The sequence below is a fragment of the Gopherus flavomarginatus genome, chromosome 9, assembly GCF_025201925.1.
Source record: "Gopherus flavomarginatus isolate rGopFla2 chromosome 9, rGopFla2.mat.asm, whole genome shotgun sequence".
Taxonomy (NCBI): Eukaryota; Metazoa; Chordata; order Testudines; family Testudinidae; genus Gopherus; species Gopherus flavomarginatus.
In genome coordinates, this window is record NC_066625.1 from 55,604,526 (window position 1) to 55,624,725 (window position 20,200).

Sequence of the window (20,200 nt, forward strand, 5' to 3'; positions counted from 1 at the left end):
GTACTTTCCCCAGGCTCCTCCAGATGGAAGACAACCTTGCTTTGCTTTTTAAGTACAGTTTTGCAGGCCGTGTAGCTATCAAGCGCCCCTTTGGTTTATGCTGGATTTTACTTTGTAGGGTTATTATGGTATTTCTGGAGTCATTATGAGATGCATCCGAAAGCATCTCTGTACTCTGGACTGGAATGAGACCATGCAAGTTTCCATGCCCATTTGCACAATAAAGCACTAAAAAGGCCTGTTGAGTGAATGATTTGAGCTGTAAAATGTCCCCTGGATCCATATTTTAAAACTTTGCTAAATATATATGAGTTCATAAAGAAGCTAAGTCAATAATATGCCTGTAAAAAAACTCATTCAGTGTATATGTGCACAATAGCTTCTGTCAGCTTGGAGAAATATTCATTTAGCGCTATCACAAATTCCCCATGTGACACTGAACAAGTTACTTCCCCTCTCCGTGCCTCAGTTTCCCCATCTGTAAAATGAAGGTAGCCCCTCTTTGTCTTACAGAAAAGTACCATCTGCATAAGGTATCTTCAAAATCATCCACTCATTTTGGATGTCTCAATTTTGGGATGTCTGATTTTGAGATGCAAGTCAAATGACACAATGTAATGAACCCCCATAACCCCATTTGAAGTCAACAGGAGCTGCAGGCATAGGTGCTGGAACACCCCATGGCTTGGAATGGTTTCCATCATATACAGAGTTCAATGGCTCTCAGCACAAATTGTCACAGCCCCTTGGAGACTCAGGCCCATTTTGGTTCAACTTGGGACCTCTAATCTGAGATATCCAAGATGATATCCCACTCTTGAAAACGTAGGCCTTATTGATACTGTTGAGTTCAATGGAGCTGCACCAATCACACCAGTTCAGGATCTGGTGCTCTGTCATCTTGCAAGGTTTCACTTATCAATGTCTGTGTTTTATTTTTAGATACTGGGATAGACAGTGCTAAAGAAGAGGAAAGCACTGTTAGATAGAGAGCACCGGAGAGTTTTTTTTCTTTCTTTCTTCCTTTCTTTCTTAATAGTAAATGAAAAGACAAAAAAGGCAAAGCAAACCCACACACACACATACAAGCTACCTTATAAAAGCATTTATGGGCTGTGGAAACCCAGGAAATAGAAAATGACATTGGGCTCATTCTCTGCCAATGAGTTTCTTTCTTCTCCCTCTGTGAACTTTAAGTACCCTGTGCGGAGCAGAATGGGTGTCAGTTCCTTATAGTGCTGCAGTATCCCCCCATCCTGCACACACAGGCATTACAGCTTCTCCAGGCCTCTGTCAGGGAGTCCTTGACCTTCACCTCATCCTGTCTGCGCTGTATGACTCTAGGCACCAATGGGCTGAGTGGAGAGAGCTGGAACCTTGGACCTGCTATGCTTCATCCAGACTCAGAACAAGATTTGAACATCACTTGGGATGTGTGTGCGAACAAAGATACAATCCCATTATGCAGACGAGAGAATGAAGTTGTATGTCTCTCTCATGGGGAAAAAGATACAATGGTTCTTGCCGTTTTTGTTATGCAAAAATACTAATGTATGTTGTGCAACATTTTGCATTTATTACCTGCCATCCTGGAGACCGTGGAGAGCTTCTCGGCTTCAGTTTTGGTTGCTAATTTTGTGTTATTGCATCTTGGCATTTATTTAAATCCAGGGAGCACTTGGTATTGAGTAAGTGTGAGAGTGGGTTCTGTACATGTTATTGCAAGATGCTTCCTGTTTGGAGAGCTCTAAAGAGACAGCTACCCCTCCCCTCACTCACAGACATGCCTCAGCTAATATAGGACTGATAAAGGGCCAGCACCTCTGGTAAGAAGATTGCTGCCTCTCTACTGAGGTTTAGAAGGCTGTCAGTTCAGTTCAGTCTGCTGGGTCTTGCTAGAACTCCCAAGCTAAGCATGCTCAGAACTGGTCAGTGTTGGGCTAGCCACTAGGAGATCTCCACGTGTAAGCAGTGGAATGGTCCCGCTACTGTGGGGAACTTTCCTGGCTTATACACTACCCCAGTGAAATGGGCTAGCGAAAGGATCTGAGGCGTGTCTGTGAGTGAGGAGAGGGGTAGCTGTCTCTTTAGAGCTCTCCAAACAGGAAGCATCTTGCAATAACACATATAGAACCCAATGTCAGGGCAATTCACAGCCTGTTCCTCACAAATCCCAGGCCTCCTGCCCCATTGTTCCAGTTCAGTTTAGTCTGCTGGGTCTTGCTAGAACTCCCAAGCTAAGCACCCCAATAAAGCTGGGCCCAGGGGTCCTGTGGTCTCAACCTCCAATCTTGTTGTGGTCACTTAGGGCAGGGGCTAGCATGTCCCCACTCCGGGGTGCTCTCTCTGCACTGGACACTTCCCTGACCCACTGATCATTGCATACAGTTCAAAGCAAATACAATTTATTAAACAGCAATCAATTTAAAAAAATAAGGAAAATTAGAAAAAGTTAAAGGAAAACCTGTCACCTCACTCTTGAGTAAGTGTGAGAGTGGGTTCTGTACGTGTTATTGCAAGATGCTTCCTGTTTGGAGAGCTCTAAAGAGACAGCGTCCCCCTCACTCTCCCCAGCTGCTCACTGCACCTGGCTCCGGACTGCTCCAGCCCCAGCTCCTTTAACCTTTTCTAATTTTCCTTATTTTTTTTAATTGATTGCTGTTTAATAAATTGTATTTGCTTTGAACTGTATGCAATGATCAGTGGGTCAGGGAAGTGCTCCAATTTTCTTTACCCAGAGGCCTGCCTGACCTCAAGGGCTCCCCTTCCACTCTCCTGTCTGGCAGAGCCTTTGTAACCCCAATAAGGCTGGGCCACTCCTGTGGTCTCAACCCCTAATCTTGTTGTGGTCACTTAGGGCAGGGGCTAACGTGTCCCCGCTCCGGGGTGCTCTTTCTGCACTGGACACTTCCCTGACCCACAGTTCAAAGCAAATACAATTTATTAAACAGCAATCAACTTAAAAAATAAGGAAAATTAGAAAAGGTTAAAGGAAAACTTGTCACCTCACTCTGCGGCACAGGGACGTCACAAGCAGCCATGGCTGGAATGTCAGGGCAATTCACAGCCTGTTCCTCACAAATCCCAGGCCTTCTGCCCAGGGCCTTGATGTGTGGCAGGGATGCTGTGGGTCGGACACTTGCTCTGGCAGGGGCCACACACCATCAGGTTCTAGGTGGCAGGACCCTTCCCCCCAGTGTCACCACCCCACCCCACCCCACCCCTGTCGGGGTTACGATCCCCCACAAGTCCAACCTGCAGGACCTCTTGGCTGGGGGAATCTCCCTGTGCTGGGCCTGCTGCCCAGCGTCCCCCTCGCTCTCCCCAGCTGCTCACCGCACCTGGAACCAGACTGCTCCAGCCCCAGCTCCAGCTCCACTCTGCCTCAGCACTGCTGCTGCTCTGCGTCCAGCTCCCTGGGCTGCTTCTCTGGCCCCTCTGGCTCTGGTTGCTGCACCTCTGCTCCCAGCGCAGGTCTTCTCTGTGGGCTGCTTCTGTCACTCTGCTCCCAGCACAGATCTGCTCCCCCTGAGCTGCTTCTCTGGTTCTCTCTGGCCGGCACGGCTCTGCTCCCCAGCTCACCTCGGACCCCTGCTTTCTCCTTAGCTCGGCCCCACTCTTTCTGGCCCAGGCAATTCCAGCTCACAAGGAGGCCAGGACCTCCCTGGTCTGCTGACTCCCTAATTAGCCTGCCCGCCCTGTCAGTCAGGCTGACCTGGAGCATTGGCCTCTCCCCATTGTTCCTGGGGACTGTCAGTTTCAGGGTCCTGATTTCCCATCGACCCTTCCCCTTTCTTTTGGTACTGGGAGCTAGCAACCAAAAAACCCCACTGAGTTTTAGTAAGGGGCCAACAGTCCCCTTACATATGCCGGGCATAGGGTGCTGCAGGATTGACAGGGAAGTCTCTCTTTCTGTCTTTTCCATTCCTTGTCCTTGGATTCAGCACTGATGCAAGGAAGTTAAATCCTAGTGAGGAAAATAGAAAGAAGCATATACTCCTGCAAATTAAATGTAAAAATATAATTAGGAAGGCCAAAAAATAATTTGAAGAACAGCTAGCCAAAGACTCAAAAAGTAATAGCAAAAAAAAAAAAAAATTTAAGTACATCAGAAGCAGGAAGCCTGCTAAACAACCAGTGAGGCCACTGGTCGTTCGAGATGCTAAAGAAGCACTCAAGGACGATAAGGCCGTTATGGAGAAACTAAATGAATTCTTTGCATTGGTCTTCACGGCTGAGGATGTGAGAGAGATTCCCAAACCTGGACTATTCTTTTTAGGTGGCAAACTTGAGGAACTGTCCCAGACTGAGGTGTCATTAGAGGAGGTTTTGGAACAAATTGATAAACTAAACAGTAATAAGTCACCAGGACTGGATGGTATTTACCCAAAACTTCTGAAGGAACTCAAATATGAAATTGCAGAACTACTAAATGTAGTCTGTAACCTATCATTTAAATCAGCTGGAGGGTAGCTAATGTGATGCTAATTTTTAAAAAGGGCTCCAGAGGTGATCCAGACAATTACAGACTGGTAAGCCTGACTTCGGTACTGGGGAAACTGGTTGAAACTATAGTAAAGAACAAAATTGTCAGACACACAGATAAACACAATTGTTGGGGAAGAGTCAACATGGTTTTTGTAAAGGGAAATCATGCCTCACCAATCTACTAGAATTCTTTTAAGGGTCAGCAAGCATGTGGACAAAGGAGATCCAGTGGATATAGTGTACTTAGATTTTCAGAAAGCTTTTAACAAGGTTCCTCTCCAAAGGCTCTTAAGCAAAGTAAGCTGTCATGGGATAACAGGGAAGGTCCTTTCATGGATTTGTAACTGGTTAAAATATAGGAAACAAAGGGTAGGAATAAATAATCTGTTTTCAAAATGGAAAGAGTTAAATAGTGGTGTCCCCCAAGGGTCTGTACTGGGCTCAGTCCTATTCAACATACTCATAAATGATCTGGAAAAAGGGGTAAACAGTGAGGTGGCAAAATTTACAGATGATGCAAAATTGCTCAAGATAGTTAAGTGCCCAGCAGACTGCGAAGAGCTACAAAAGAATCTCTTAAAACTGGGTGACTGGGCAACAAAATGGCAGATAAAATTCAATGTTGATAAATGCAAAGTAATGCACGCTGGAAAACATAATCCCAACTATACATATAAAATGATGGGGTCTAAATTAGATGTTACAACTCAAGAAAGAGATCTTGGAGACATCGTGGATAGTTCTCTGGAAACATCCACTCAATGTGGAGCAGTCAAAAAAGTGAACAGAATGTTGGGAATCATTAAGAAAAGGATAAATAATAAGACAGAAAATATCATATTACCGCTATATAAATCCATGGTACGCCCACATCTTGAGTATTGCATGCAGATGTGGTCGCCTCATCTCTAAAAAGATATCTTGGAATTGGAAAAGATTCAGAAAAGCAGGGATTTGGAGCAATCACATTTTTTGAATTGCTCCGCTCCGGCTCCGGTCCAAAGCCTACTGCAGAAAAGGGCAACAAAAATGATTGGGGTACGGAATGGCTGCCATATAAGGGAGGTATTAATAAGACTGGGATTTTTCAGCTTGGAAAAGAGACAACTAACAGGGGATATGATTGAGGTCTATAAATTCATGATGGGTGTGGAGAAAGTAAGTAAGGAAGCTTTATTTACTCTTTCTCATAACACAAGAACTAGGGGTCACCAAATGAAATTAATAGGCAACAGGTTTAAAACAAACAAAAGGAAATTTTTTTTACGCAACACAGTCAACTGGTGGAACTCCTTGCCAGAGGGTGTTGTGAAGGCCAAGACTATAACAGGGTTCAAAAAAGAACTAGAAAAGTTCATGGAGGAGAGGTCCATCAATGGCTATTAGCCAGGATGGGCAGGGATAGTATCCCTAGCCTCTGTTTGCCAGAAGCTGGGAATGGGCGACAGGGGATGGATCACTTAGTAATTACCTGTTCTGTTCATTCCCTCTGGGGCACGTGGCATTGGCTGCAGTCGGAAGACAGAATACTGGGCTAGATGGACTTTTGGTCTGACCCTGTATGGCCATTCTTATGTCAGTCCTGGGAACTGAAGTGCTGTGGTACAGCACAGGCAGTGACACTGCAGCCTTGCCTTTGAGCTGAGAGGGGAGTTCAGTGTTTAGGCCCATCTACTGTATTCCTTGGTCTCACTCTGCTGAGGCTGGCAGCAGCGATGCGGACACATGCCTCTAGGAACGGTGCTGACAGCAATGTGTGCTAACAGCCTACACGGTCAGCATCAGATGCTCCTGACATTTGGTCTCTACCAACCTGGGCTGGATCTGAGCCCATTTCCCAGTGGTGAGTGGTCTGGCTGGATCTCATCAGTGTTCTGAGCCATACGGTCCCATATTCTACCTCCATGGGATTTTCTAAACACCTCCATCTGTCACTGACCAGCTTAAAGGGAAAGATTCCTTCCCAGCCCACCACTGCCATCAATGGCCATGTACAGGCTGAGGACCCTAGCCTGCAAGGTGCAGCACACCCCCAACTCCTACTGGTGCTGGAGAACATATCAACAGAATCTTCCACAGGAGGCTCCCCCCTCAGCTCCTTTGCTCTAAGAGCCTTCCCAAGAGTTATCCAGTTGCATCCTGGCACCGGAGAACCACCACCGAATGCTTTTAATCTCTAGTCTCCAAACTCTGCTAAGCTCATGAACCTGCTGCAAAGATGCTTTTTAATGAGCTAGAAGGGCTAGGTCCTCCCTGACTGCTCCCATGACACTGAGCAATTAAAATACAAGCTATAACTAGGGTGAAGTGAGGGAAAACAGGAAGGAAACAACATTTTTGTGCACAGTCATTTACTGGACTGGAGCTGCCCATGTCACGCAGGCCCATAATCTTTGCTCTTAGTTGGACCCAGACCAAGGAGTTCCAGGGCTGAGTTCGCTGAAGGGTCATTGTTACACTGCTCCTGGCTTTGTCAGTGCACTGAGCCTGCTGGCTGCTCACTTTCCAGATTCTTTCTGTCCATCCATCCATCATTCGCTCCTGCTCCTGGCCCCTTGACATTGCTCCTTTGGGACAGAAGGGCAGGAACAGCCCCACAGAACACCCCCAGGGTTAGGCAGCTCCCTGGCTGGCACAGAGTTGAGGGAATGGGGGAATACAGAATATGGGGCATGTTGGGAGTAGAGAAGGGATGAGAGTGGTGATCACCAGGGCTGCTGCACCCTAGCCACTCTCTGTGCCATAGGGGACCATGGAAGTGAGGCATAAGTTAGGGCAGTCATGAAGCTGCCCTGAATTACACCAGCAGCTGGGCAGGCCTGTGGCACAAAGGTGGCTTGAAACAGCTGTGTCCCACCTCTGCCTGCCTTGCATTGCGGTACCAGCACAGGGTAACAGGATCAGGCCCAAGGTACATTACACTCCTTAACTGCAAAGCTCTTCTTCTTGGGTTTGGCTTAACAGCAGCCATTAGGCAGCAGAGATGAGGCCTGGGCCCATTTGTGTATCTGGGAGCTTAACGGCCAGGGGCGGCTCCAGGCCCCAGCACGCTAAGCGCGTGCTTGGGGTGGCAAGCCGTGGGGGGCGCTCTGCAGGTGCTGCGAGGGCGGCAGGCAGGCTGCCCTTGGCAGCTTGCCTGCGGAGGGTCTGCTGATCCCACGGCTTTGGCAGACCTCCTGCAGGCGTGCCTGCGGAGGCTCCGCTGGTCCCGCGGCTTCGGAGGATCTCCCGCAGGCACGCCTGCGGGAGGTCCGCCGAAGCTGTGGACCAGCAGACCATCTGCAGGCAAGCCACAGAAGGCAGCCTGCCTGCCGTGCTTGGGGCGGCAAAATTCCTAGAGTAGCCCCTGTTAACGGCTCTGCTTCAGGCTGAATGGGAAACTGCACAGAGAAATCCACAGGGGAGAGGTGATGCTGCGCCTTGCAGGTTCTAGGTGTGCTGCCCCTGGGAGGGGGCAGGCAGACTGTGCAAGATGGCATCCTGGTCAGAGTGAAAGAAGGGGCTCTGGACTGGACTGGCTACGCAGCTCCCCCACTACCTTCGTTTCTCCTCCCTTTCATCCTCCACTGCCTCCCTGTCTCATACTTTCCTTTGGATTCCCTTCTCTTGGCAACTTCTCCCAATACCACTTTTCCTTCCTTCCTCTCATATTCCCCTATCCCCCATTCTCACCTCCCTTCTTTAGGACTCTTCCACTCCCCAGTTTTGCACCTTCCTTCCTGCATCTTTCTTTCCAGCACTCTCTCATTCCTCCTTTCTTACCACCTCTCTCCCTTTCATTTTCTCTAGCTTGCCTTTCAAAAGGGAGAAACCCAGACAGGAACTGAACCAGCCCAGTTTAGCACCCCTGGGGTTGAAAGTTTATCATCTGTAATTGAAGTATCTGCACTGAGGCCTTGATGTGCCATTTTGAATTCGAGTTTGCATGCTCCCTGCGACTCATGGAGGTTCACACAAGCTGTGTTTCAATTTATATCTCTGTCTCTATATAGTTTTAAGGCCGCAGCTAATGTTGATTTAGTAACTCAAGTGCCGGAATTTCATCATGCCAGGGAGAATGCATTAAAGAAGACACTGTAGTTATTTAACTCCAAATGTAGGTCCTGGTCTATGGGATGTATTTGTGCTTTAAGAACTGATCTGGGAGAAGATACATACTGAAGGACATTTGCACTGGGGTGATGGTCAGGGTTGAGAAGATGCACTGAGGTTATGAGTAGGCTTTTCCCAAGTCCCCTGAGAGTACCCACTCTGCTTCCCAAACCCTTTCCTTGGTGGCCCTATCAGTTTCATTCGGTGCTTTACAAACCTCACACAGAGAAATGTGGTCTGGGCATAGCCTTGGAGACTCCTAGAGTTGTGTGTGTACTAGAGCACAGCTTGGAAAGCATTCATATCAGTGCCAGCTGAACCCCAAAGGGTTGGATGTTTCAGTCATTTATTAGGGAAACCCCCAAAGTAAGATGCTTAGCCCAACCTCTTGGGGCTGCAGACCTGAGCTAGGAGTCTTGCACCAACAAACTTCCTTGGGAGACCTCAGGTGACTGCTGACTCTGGTCAGGCTTCACATGGACTTTTCTCAGGAGCGTTAGCCTTTCTGGGGCTGGATTGGAAGAAAGAAGTGCAGGAGAAAATGAATAGAAGCATCACAGATAGTCTGGGCCCATCTGCCCTTAAAGGGGTGAGTGGTGACAGGAGATAGAGCAGGGAGACAGACTTTCAAAGAGGAGGATCCTGGTCCAGCCAGAGACGGGGAAGAAGACTCGTAGTTCTGTTTGGTTTGGGTTACTAGGGGAGACACATCTTTGAGTTCTGTTCTTGAAAGGCTTTGTTGTCAGCCTGCCTGAGCTGGCAGAGGGTAAGGCAAAGAGACTAGGCAAAGAGTTTACTGAGGAGCCCTGAGAAGGGGAAACTGAAGTAGTGTTGCTGTGGAGCCACCCCATGCCAGGAGGGAGCACTTTGGAGATGGCTGCCCTGTTACATGTTCCTAAAGATTATTTCTTGTTGTATCTGAACATTTACACCAAATGCATCAAGACTGGTTTGGTTAGGGTTGAATTTGGGACAGAATTTCAGGCTGGGTCATACTGGGTCCAAAGCAGTTTGCTCATCTCTATCTCTAAAGCACATAGGAGAGTGGAGCCCAGAGTGCAGCATAACACCCTCCCTGAACTGGAGCTTCCTGGATTCTTGACTCAGATCCAGAACTTTATGCACCCCTCTTAAACTCTGTGTGCTATGACTGCAGCAAAGTATCCAGCTTTGTGCCTGGGGATCTCCAGTGGTTCTAGCTCATGGCTTTCATACCAGCCTTTTACCTGGTGTTGTCACCTGGATTCATGCCCCACCCCAAAACTTAGGGCTCAAATAAACTCAAAATCACAAAGGCACACTCAGTGGAAGCCCCTGAGTTTAACTTGGTTTAGGTGCAAACTCAAAAATTGGCCCTTGTTCTCCGGGATGGCTTGAGGGGCATGGGGAGCACTGGATGAGCTGAGCTGCCTTGTATCTGTAATGATGCTTGTAGGCAGGCAAGTTTCATGTGGTTTAGGACTTTGCAAAGCTCCCTAGCACTGTTTGCAAGAGAGGGGGACTCCCCTTATGCCATGACTGTCTGAGCAGGGAGGATACCCTCATTGCTCTAGTGTTTTCTATGTGAAAGGAGGCCCCAGTGTTGTTTCCAAAAGGATTCACACATGCTCAAGGTCCCTACAGGAAGGACAGTTCTTAGTGTTTAAATACAGTGAAACCTGGGCAAGAAATTGCCCTTATTGCACAATTGCCTATTTTAAGAGATCACCCCAAAGTATGCTGGGCCAAACCTGCCTGAGGTGTAACTCCACAGTGGAGGTGACTTTGCCCCACTGAGTACTGTTCTGCTCCACCTGGATTAGGAAATTACTTCCATTGAGTAACTGCTTCTGGTGGGTCATTGGAGTGGTCCCTTAAGACAGCCTCAGCTGTAATATATTTGCCATTTTATTTCTCATTCAGTTCCCTGTTCCTGTGTCTTTCTGTGTCCCTGTTTTTCTTCCCATACAGCCCTATTTCTAGATTTCAAATATCAGCCTGGGTGAGGCTTATGCTCAGCTCAACTCATGTTTGGTGAGGGGAGGGGAAAGTTATTTGAAACCTTTTTAACTTTCCTGGTGCTTAACCTCGCAGTCTAATTTCCCTTTAACAGCAGAAGCAAAGTGTCTTTTTCTACTGTTAAATGCAAGGCAAGCTCTGATTGTGATATCATTTCCTTCTCAGTGCATGACTGGAAAGCAAAGGAGAGGACGACACCCATTGAGCTTCTAGCAGCCAATTGGCCTGCATCCTGACACCATCTGACTTGGGTAAGTGGGGGGGTTGCCCCCTGACACGTGGGTTTGATGCTATTGTGTTGCAGAATGTATAAAGCTCAATGATCTGTTGCTAGACACAAACATGGGCTTGTCTGTGTTGCTGTAAACTGGGCAGAAATTCTTTCCTGCTATAGTCTGCCATCAGTCCCCAGTTACTTGCATGTTGAGGAAATGTAGAGTTTTTCAGGAGGAATGTGAAAAATTCCATCCTTTTGGCTGAGGGTGGGAAGCTGCTCCTCATATATTTCACCATAAGCGGGGGTTCCTGGGAAGATACCATCAGGTTTAGTTGGGGTGGATCTCCAATGTGTCTGATATTTGAACAACTCCTTGAAAAATACAATCATTACGATCTGGTTATATTGCATATTGGGGGAAACTTTCTAATGATAAGAATAGTTAAGCACTGGAGCAGGTTTCCAAGGGAGGTTGTGGAATCCCCATTCCTGGAGATTTTTAACAACAGGTTAGACAAACACCTGTCAGGAATGATCTAGGTGTGCTTAATCCTGCCTCAGAGAGCTGGACTAGATGACCTCTTGAGGTTCTTTCCAGCCCTACATTTTTATGATTCTGTCCTATCACCTGTAGGTTATTCCTCCATCATTAAACAAGATTAGTTCTCTATAAGGTATATATTATGCTGGTCACAGAAACGGCTGCCTGCTGACTGAATTAAGTGTAGATCCCACTCCACTGTCATGCAGGGGATGTTGGCCAGACAAGCTCTTAATTCTGTCTTAGGGCAAGCAACAGTGCCCTCAAATGACTGTGCTTTGTGAGATATCTCTATTACAGTCACACAACGTCGTGACGACTCAGCCTGTTTCCCGGCCCTCTCTCTAGGACAGTCGAAAGAGACAGGAGCAGGTTTTGGCTTGTACTATACATACAAAATCCTAGACTAAAATCTGTGAACTGTCAGTTTGATATAGGCAACGCGTGAGACAGCAAACATCAGAGCTGACTGGGTTTAGGCAATTTCCCAGCACGACAGTCCTCTGGAGAGAACAAAGAGATCTTTCAATGCAGAATGGAATTTAGTTTCCTGATGGAAAAAAAAAATCAGGATGATTCAGGCATCTCTTTGCATAGAGCTGGGGGAAAAAAAAATTCAGGTTGGATCTGCACTAATCTGGTGTGAGCTGATGGGAAGCGTTCTGATCTGCTTTTGAAGGCAGAGCTGTATCTATACCGTGGGTTAGCCAGTGAGGAACCATCTAAGGGGTGCTTCGGAAGAGGAACCTTGTTGCTAACCTGGTGCTGGCTGGCAGGCAGTGTCCTTCCTCTGGATCTGTTTTAGAAAGGAGGGAACACGAACAATGAACTGGCGCTGGCTGGCAGGTTTGTCACACTTTTTTGGGTTTTTCCCCTCTTCTTCCCCCACATTCTTTGCTCAGAGCAAAGGGCAGGCTTCATTCATCCACCCACTGCAGGCAAAATGGGAACACATCCGAGGACTCCTCGTGTCCCACCACACTCTCATGTGGGTGGCTCCACGCTGTCTTTGAGGTTTCCTTCATCGTCCTCTATTCTATACCATTGTAGCATCTAGAGTCCAGGTGCTGTATAAGCACATAGAAAGGGACAGTCCCTGCCAAGAAAGAGTCTAAAGAGAGGAGACAAAGGGAATATTATCAACCATATTCTACAGAAGACAAAAATGAAGGACAAGTGTTTGGGGTTTTCAGTGAGAGCTAGGGAAGCTAACATCTTGGCAAACCCCAGTCATATAGATTAAGTGATTTACCCAAGGTTTGTGGTAGAGTCAGAAATTGAACTCAAATGCTCACATCTCAGTCGAGAGCCTTGCCCACAAGGCCATCCTTCCTCCCTATTGCTGTGTGCTCTGATTCCTCTCTAAATGGACTAAGATGTGACATGTGGTTTGGACTGCCCTAAAGCAGGGGCCCAACTCCTTGTGCGTGTGGGGGGTGAGCTGGCAGATATGTATCTGTGTGTGGCTCCTTCAGAGCACTGTGTCGGGAAGCCTGGGGGGAGTGGGGGAGGGAGATGGTTACCTGCCTGGACAGGGAAAATGAAAGCCCCTTGGGCATGTTACTGACCATCTTCGTGGCACAGGGCAGGGACTGACCAATGTGGTCTTGCTCAGTTTCTGGTCCCTCGGGTGCTCTTTTCTACATTAAATCTGTCCTGTGGCTGGGAGCTGCAAACTATCAACATGCTGGGACGAAGAGAAATGATCAACCGTCACCCTCACACTTCATCATTATGATAACGTTAACAGAAGGCTGATTACTGGGATCATTTGTCAGCAGGCACATGTGTCTACCAATCCCAGATCGCAACAAGATGTGCCACTGCCTTGGCATCATGCTCATTGTTTAAGGGGAACTCCACATTGGGAGAGGTTGGGGGAGAGGATGAATATCCATCCAGCAGTACAGAATGAGAAAAACATCCATATGAACCAGCATGTAGAGGACTTGGGTTGGCATATGGCAGTCGTCATATTTTATCATACTGGTGACTTAGAATTTGGAGCATTAACAGAGCCCTGCTCTAGTAGAGCCCTTTGGCTGCTCAAGGTTGCAATCTGCTGTAATGAGATGCACTGTCCCTTCAGCAAAAAGTGGATGGCTGAAGATAAATGATGGGGATGCACAGTGCAAAGAAGCCCACAAAATTTGCACAGGCACTACATTATACTTTAACCCAAAAGAGGGAATCCTGAAGGCTGGGGTTTGGTTTTTTTTTTTTTTTGGAATGTCAAGGAGCGAATGAACATATGGATGGAATTTCTTTCTCAATCCAATAGAGAATGGCTCCTCCCTGTCTGGGTTGGAGTGAATGTGAACTGACAGTTCTGCATGAAGCCCAGTAGAAGTGGTCAAGATTTTTTTTTATTGGTTTTTATCAAAACACTTTTTCAAAGAAAACAATGTTTGTTTTACTAAAATGAAAAATTTCAGTTTTGGTCCAAAATTTTCCAATTATTCTATGAAAAAAATGAACACCGATGTTTTGGTTCTGTTTTGGGGTTTTGTATCTTTGGTTGGTTGGTTTTTGAATACTGAGTATTTTTACCAAACTGAAAACTTTTACCAAAAATGGTTTTCAAAAAAATGTTTTTCGGTTTCAGTTTTTCATTGAGGGAGGGAACAAAACAATTATTTGTCAATAGAAATTTCAAGTATTTGGCAGTTTTCAACTCTACTGTATGGAGCAAATTAATATATTGTATAAAGCATGACTAGATTGCTGGAAGTTGGCAACCTAATGGTTCCCATCCATCCAGTCTCTGCCTGGGGATAACTTGGTCTCTTCCATGTTATTTGAATAGCTCCATCAGCAAGTGAGTTTCATGCAGCTAATGCGGCAGGTGATACCACAGCCACACTCCTAATCTGTTACCAAACACTTCTGGAATTCAGCCCCAGAGACCACAGAGGCATACAGGCTGCTGCCCTCCATGCTCCTCTCTCATGCACACGGACTGCCATAGAAACATGAATGCAGAGTGACGTGCACAAACATCCATCCTTTTTGCTCTGAGGCATATGTTTGATCACAGATCACCCCCCAGCCTCCTACTGCTGTAGCTCAGCTGAGTGGTTAAGAGGTGCATGCCCCCCTCTCCACCACCAAGGCACATGTTAAATTTCACTCCTCACACCCCTGTCAGAGCTGCCTACAGGCAGGACACAGCAGCAGTGCCACGCAGTGTTCCCTCCCTATCCTAACACAGCTGCTTTTTGGACCTCTTTTCCTCCTCCAATGAGAGGAGAGGTGTCAGAGCATGGGATCTCAGAACCAGATCTTCAGCCAGTGTGAATTACCTCAGCTGTGCTAACTTAATGGGACTACACTGGTTCACACCAGCTGAGTATCTGGCCCACAAATGTCAAATGAGAATGAGGGTCTCAAAGGGCTTTACAAGTGTCAATGTATTAAGCCCTTCACTGTGCCCAGTGAGGTGAGTGATGTCCCCATTGGAGAGATGGGGAAAGTGAGGCACGGGAGCCAGGCAGTGACTTGCACAGCAAGTCAGGAGCAGAGCCAGGAATAGTTCCCTTGCTCCCATCCTGGTTTCTTTCTCCCAGTTCTTCGCTCTCCTGTCTCCTGAGATTCACTGGAACAGAGGGTCTTTCTACTTCCACTTTGCTGTAGTGTCAGGTGGAAGCTGGCACTGGTTTCCCCACCCTCTGCTTGCTGCCCATCAGGAGATTCCTGAAGAGCCATATTTCATGACTGGTGGGGCAGAGGGCATAGCGCCTTGCCAGGCTCCTGACACCAGTGTCAGCAGATGGCCAGAACGGAGGGTGGAACTTGATCAGAGAAGAGGCTGCAGTACCTGCTGCCTGGCTCTAGCCGGCCCTAGGAATCCTCCGTTTTCCACATGAAGATGCAGCTGCCATGTATCCCTGGCCATCAGCTCCTCATCCATCCCCTTCTGCTCCAGCTAAGCCCTCCATCCCCACCCTCTCAGGGCCCCATTCTGACTGCAGCAGGGTACCAGCAGCTCCCAAGTGGGGTCCAGGAATATCAGCAATGGGAGAACCAGTCAAAAGAGGGAGAGGGCCGAGGGGAAGAGAAAGGGATGTGGAAGAGGAATAGAAGTAAGAGAGAAAGGGATGAGTTAGAGATCTTGGCATGATACAGCACCAGGATCAAAGGTGAGGGAGGGGGAAGCGCCAGCTCCTTTACAGGAACATGTCTATCCAGGGATCGCACACCATTGTGCAGGTCAGCACTTTGTTTTTGAGAGAACAATATAAGTTGTCAGGAGGAGAAAACATTCCATCCACCAATAACTTCATTTTGCTGAACAGTCTGCTCGCTCCAAGAGGAAAATTAATGAGAGCAAACCCAATCTCCATGCCTGGCAGGAGACGCCAGCCCAAGCTCAGCACTCCCCTCAGAGTGCCTGCCACCTCATCCGAGTCGGGAGGGACAGGCCCAGAGGACAGAGGTGGCGGAGAGGTCCCCTGGAGAAGGGACAAAGTGTGGGACTAGGGAGTTGCTGCTCTGGGACTTTAAGAAATGATATGGCTGGAGGGGATGGGGGAAGAGAAATGAGAGAGCCAGGTGAAGGAGAGGAGGGGAGGAGAGAATGCGACAGAGGAGAGAGCTGCTGTAACCTCCCTTCACAGGTTCTGTTAACAGAGGTGCTCAGAGCTGTGAGGAAATGGCCTGAATGTTATGGAGCACGTGGGAGTGTGGGGGGAGAGGAAGGAAAGTGGAGAGATGAAAGCGGAGAGGGAGAGGCAGTAATAGGCTCAGCCCAGCTTCATGGACGCGTTGAGGAAGAAACAGGCAGCTTCCTTCGCTGTTATACTCTCGTCCTCCATTTACTATTGTTCCTATCACAGTGGTACCAACCAAGCTGAGGGACCCTCCGTTATGCCCTGTAGCAAGAGGCAGTCCCTTCCCTCCAGGGCTTCCATTCCACTAGACAAGATGGACAAAGGATGGGAGGGGCAGTGACTCTGGCCTGGCCCAACTCCCACCTGCACGCAAACCCTGGAGTTCAAGGCAGGTGGTGCTGTCACTCCAGCTGGCTGGCCTGAGGGGACAGAGGTAAAGCTCTGGGCAGCACAACTCGCCAGCTCTGTGTACTTGAGGGTGATGTCATGGGGTGGCCGCTCTCTCTGAAGCTATGCTAACTTGGGAGGCGTTAGCTCTGCAGTGACGACAAGCCCTCAGCTGAGGTCACTCAGACGGAGCCCTGGTGCACTAGGCCATACTGCCTCCCTTTCCCCTCTCTCATTTCATCCTTCTCCCCGTGAGACATATCTCTCCGCCCTCTCCCCAGTATTCCAGAAAATAACCTAGCTTGAATTTCTTGCCTGTTACTTTTCTCTGTCCCACGCCACCTTCTAGGTCAAACCAGCACCAGGCATGAACATGAGGAGACTTTTTTTGGTATTACATTAGCAAAAATAAATATTAATAGTGCAAAATGCTAATAGGCAGGTGAGAGAGACAGGCCGCACAATCTGATAGTCGCATTCTGTATGCAACGGCTGTCCCTCAGCATGAAGGTGAGTGCTAACAAAAGGCTCAGTGCTGCTCAGGTGTCTGGGAGCTAACAGGATTAGTAGCACTGTTCAAAGACCACTCCTGTGAATGGGAACTGGATCCAGAGGGATTGGCATCTGCTGCCATGGGAGGTTTTGAGCCAGATGCCCTGGGTGACCCTGCCTGGTGCTGGAGTTTCAGAACAACTGAGACATGTTCTGCTCTGAAAAAATGTAGCTGCGTTAATGCTGCTAACAGGAATGCCGGCTCCTGAGCCCCCCACCCAGGCACAAAGTGGGAATGGGCGGCTCAGTCTGGAGTTCCAGGTCTGATTGCTGGCCTGGCCTAATGGATGTCAGAAGCTTCTCTTCCCAGCAGTTCACTCTGTGACTGAACCGTTTAGGCTAAAATGGGTGCTTAAAGGGAAGTGCCTATGGTACCAGTTCATATTCAGGGCTCTGAGAATTGGGACGTTTCTATCTGGTGCCTACAGAGGGATGTAAACACCCAAATGTGGGCACCCAAGTTTGAAAATGGTTGGCCAGATCCTCATAGCGTGGCTGATTTACACTACCTGAGGACTTGGCTCATTGGCACTGAACCGCTCTGTGTCTCGGTTTCCCCAGCTGTGCCACCATGAGGATCATAATATGACCTGCCCAAAGTGAGATGGGCAAGGGGAAGTTAGTCTGTGAGCTTTGGGGCAGAAACTGTCATTATGTATGTGAAGAGCACCCCACACAGGGCTGTCACGCTCTCCACCTGGGCTGTCTCCAGTGCTGGATGGAGCAGGTTCATCTCTCTAGTGCACTGGGCTCACTATGAGGGGGCTGATTCAAAGCCTGGTGAAATTGGTGGGGGGTTTCTAGCGACTAGGATGGACTTTGGATCTAGGCACAGGAATGGCTGTTTGGGTGGGGCCCTCACACTGCTCTTAATTAGGGAATATCTGTGAAGTTCCAGGCTGTTGCAAAACATCCTGAGCCTCCCTCCCCTGACTGCCAGCTGTTCCCCCGGTGCTTTCCCTCCACTCACAAGCCTCTCCTCCAGCCTGCCACCCTTCCATACCACACTTCTCCCCTTGCTCACTGAGCAGCCTGCACCTCTCTTCAGCCATGGGCGACTGCTCCCCTGTCTAAAGGACACAATCACTTGCCCCTCTCCAGAGGTGAAGTTGGTAATCAGAGCCCTGCATTTCCTGCACCCTCTCTGCTGGATCCCCTGCACCCTGGGGCTCTGTACCCTGCCCTGCATGGAGCACCCCAGAGCACTCGAGGTCAGGATCCAGCGGAGAGACTGCCGGAGAACAGTGCAATTGATGCAAGGTAAGGGGGGGGGGGCAAACCTCTCTGCCTCCCTCCCCCCCATTTTGCCAGGCATCTTGCTTTGGAGCTAGTTTGTGGGGGCATATCCAGTCATCTTGCCATGCCAATGTCTGCTCTGCACATGGACAACTGCCCACAGAGCTGCTGCACCCAGCTTCTTCCTTCTCCTCTCACTGCTCCCCCGACACCCCTGAAGGGCAAGGTCTGTGCTGCCTGTCCATCCACTGCTCCCCGCACTGGTGGAAGGGGGCATGCAGGGGCAACAGCTAGAGAGGGGAGAAGGTTGGGGGAGAGGGGGCAGGAGAAAGGAGGAGAAGTTTTTGCAAAAACCTGCCTTAACCCCTCTTATTCCCTCTCCCAGCCCAGACAGCTAAAGGACTAGCAGGCTCCCAGTGCCTGCCACCGGTACCCCAAAACATACAGCTCTTCCCCAACAGGTTGGTGTGGGGGGGACAGTAAATCTCAGGCATCCATGACTCAGAGGGGGTTGAGTTAAAAATAGGCTAGAAACCGCTGGAGGTTTTTCCAACCATCAGACAGCGACTTCCCAACTCTGAATGGGAGATGGTGTCTCGTACACACAGCTCAGAATGTCACATTAGTGTTAAACAAGGGGAAAAACCAGAGTGGAAAAGGGAGAGAGCGAGATGGGGCTGCGCTGCAGTTTATTCCTTTTGGTTTACGCTCTGATACTTTATGGTTAATTACACCCTGACATGCACAAAGGGGAAAAAAGGATTTTAAAAAAGCTTTTAAAAAAATTACCTTCCATGAAATATTCAGGACATGCTGCTCCTTTTTTTAAAAGGTGGTGTAATTACTCCTGCAAGGCTTTTTCCAATTCTCAGGATTTCATTGCATTTGAAGAGAGGCAGCAGAAACATTTGTCCTTGTTAACACAGAGAAGTGCTGGGGGGGGGGGCGGGCAGGGGGGTAAGGAGGAGGTTGTACCAATTAGGAGAGAAGTTACCATATTAAAATAATGTAAATGGGGGGGTGGGGAGTTGGCGCCAACACACTCCACAGTGTCTGAGAATCTGGATTGTGGTGTGGTTGGAGGGAGAGAGTGTTTAGCTGCACAAAGGATATCTTACCATCTGAGTGCACTAGGATCTGCACTGTCAATGGCCTGGTGTTGGGGATCCCATTCCACGAGTGCACTAGGATCTCCGCTGGCAGTGCCCTGGTGATGGGTATCCCATCCCACAAGTGCACTAGGATCAGCACTGGCATTCTTCAGCTGTGCAGCATAGTGTGTATGATGGGCATGCACAGAGAGCAGATGTGCAGGACACAGAGTTTACATTACTGAGAGCCAAGGGCTGTTTTACTATGAGGAAACACTTGACATTTAATTGGAGAACAACTGCCAGCAGATCCCCTGTGTTCCTTGGTGCCCTGTTAATAGCTTTTGGGCCACAGCTGTGATGGTGTGCTCCGTGCATTCCCACCCTCTCAAATGGAATGGCAGCTCCTGAAATTGCAGACCACACCTCCAGATGTCACCTCAGTCAGTGCTGTGTATTTCTACAGCACTTTTCAGCCGAGGCTCTCAAAGCACTTGGCAGAAGTGGGTAGGTGTCATTATCCACGTGTGATAGGTGGAGGGAAGCTGAAGCAGAGGCAGCCCCATCTGGAAGAGTAACAAGGAAGTGTTAGCATGATTGTGTGCCATGGGTAGGAGTGTGGGGTTTGATTGCAGCAGTGCTGTCACCATGCTGGAGAGCAGTCCTGTCATAACACCAATACCCCAAAGTGTGGGAAGGAGCCATGCTAAGTTAGCGTAGATGGGCCCGTAAAGCTGGTGGTCCCATCTCCTCTGAAACATGCTGCTAGAAATGGTACCGGGGAGTTCCCATTCATTGCTCACTCTACAGGTACAAGGCTGGGTTTTCGAGTTGCCAACACTGTAGACTCACTCCAGGTTTGGTGTTGTCTGCTTCAAGCATCAGCACGCCTGCCACCAAAGGCGGGTGAGAGGGGTAGGTAGGAGACCACTGAGATGAGCCACTGTGTACACCCCAGGGGAAATGGTCTGCTGTTGGAGCTATTCCC

General features: G+C 48.6%; 1 protein-coding gene across 7 annotated transcripts in view; it reads left to right on the forward strand.

Moving 5' to 3' along the window:
* The window catches only part of LINGO1 (leucine rich repeat and Ig domain containing 1), a 495,185-nt gene that overhangs the window by 316,579 nt on the left and 158,406 nt on the right, over positions 1-20,200 (forward strand). For all 7 annotated transcript variants that reach the window (XM_050966998.1, XM_050966999.1, XM_050967000.1 and 4 more), the window contains one exon: positions 10,744-10,829. The gene's annotated coding sequence lies outside the window, so the exon portion shown is untranslated. The remainder of the gene's footprint in view (positions 1-10,743; positions 10,830-20,200) is intronic.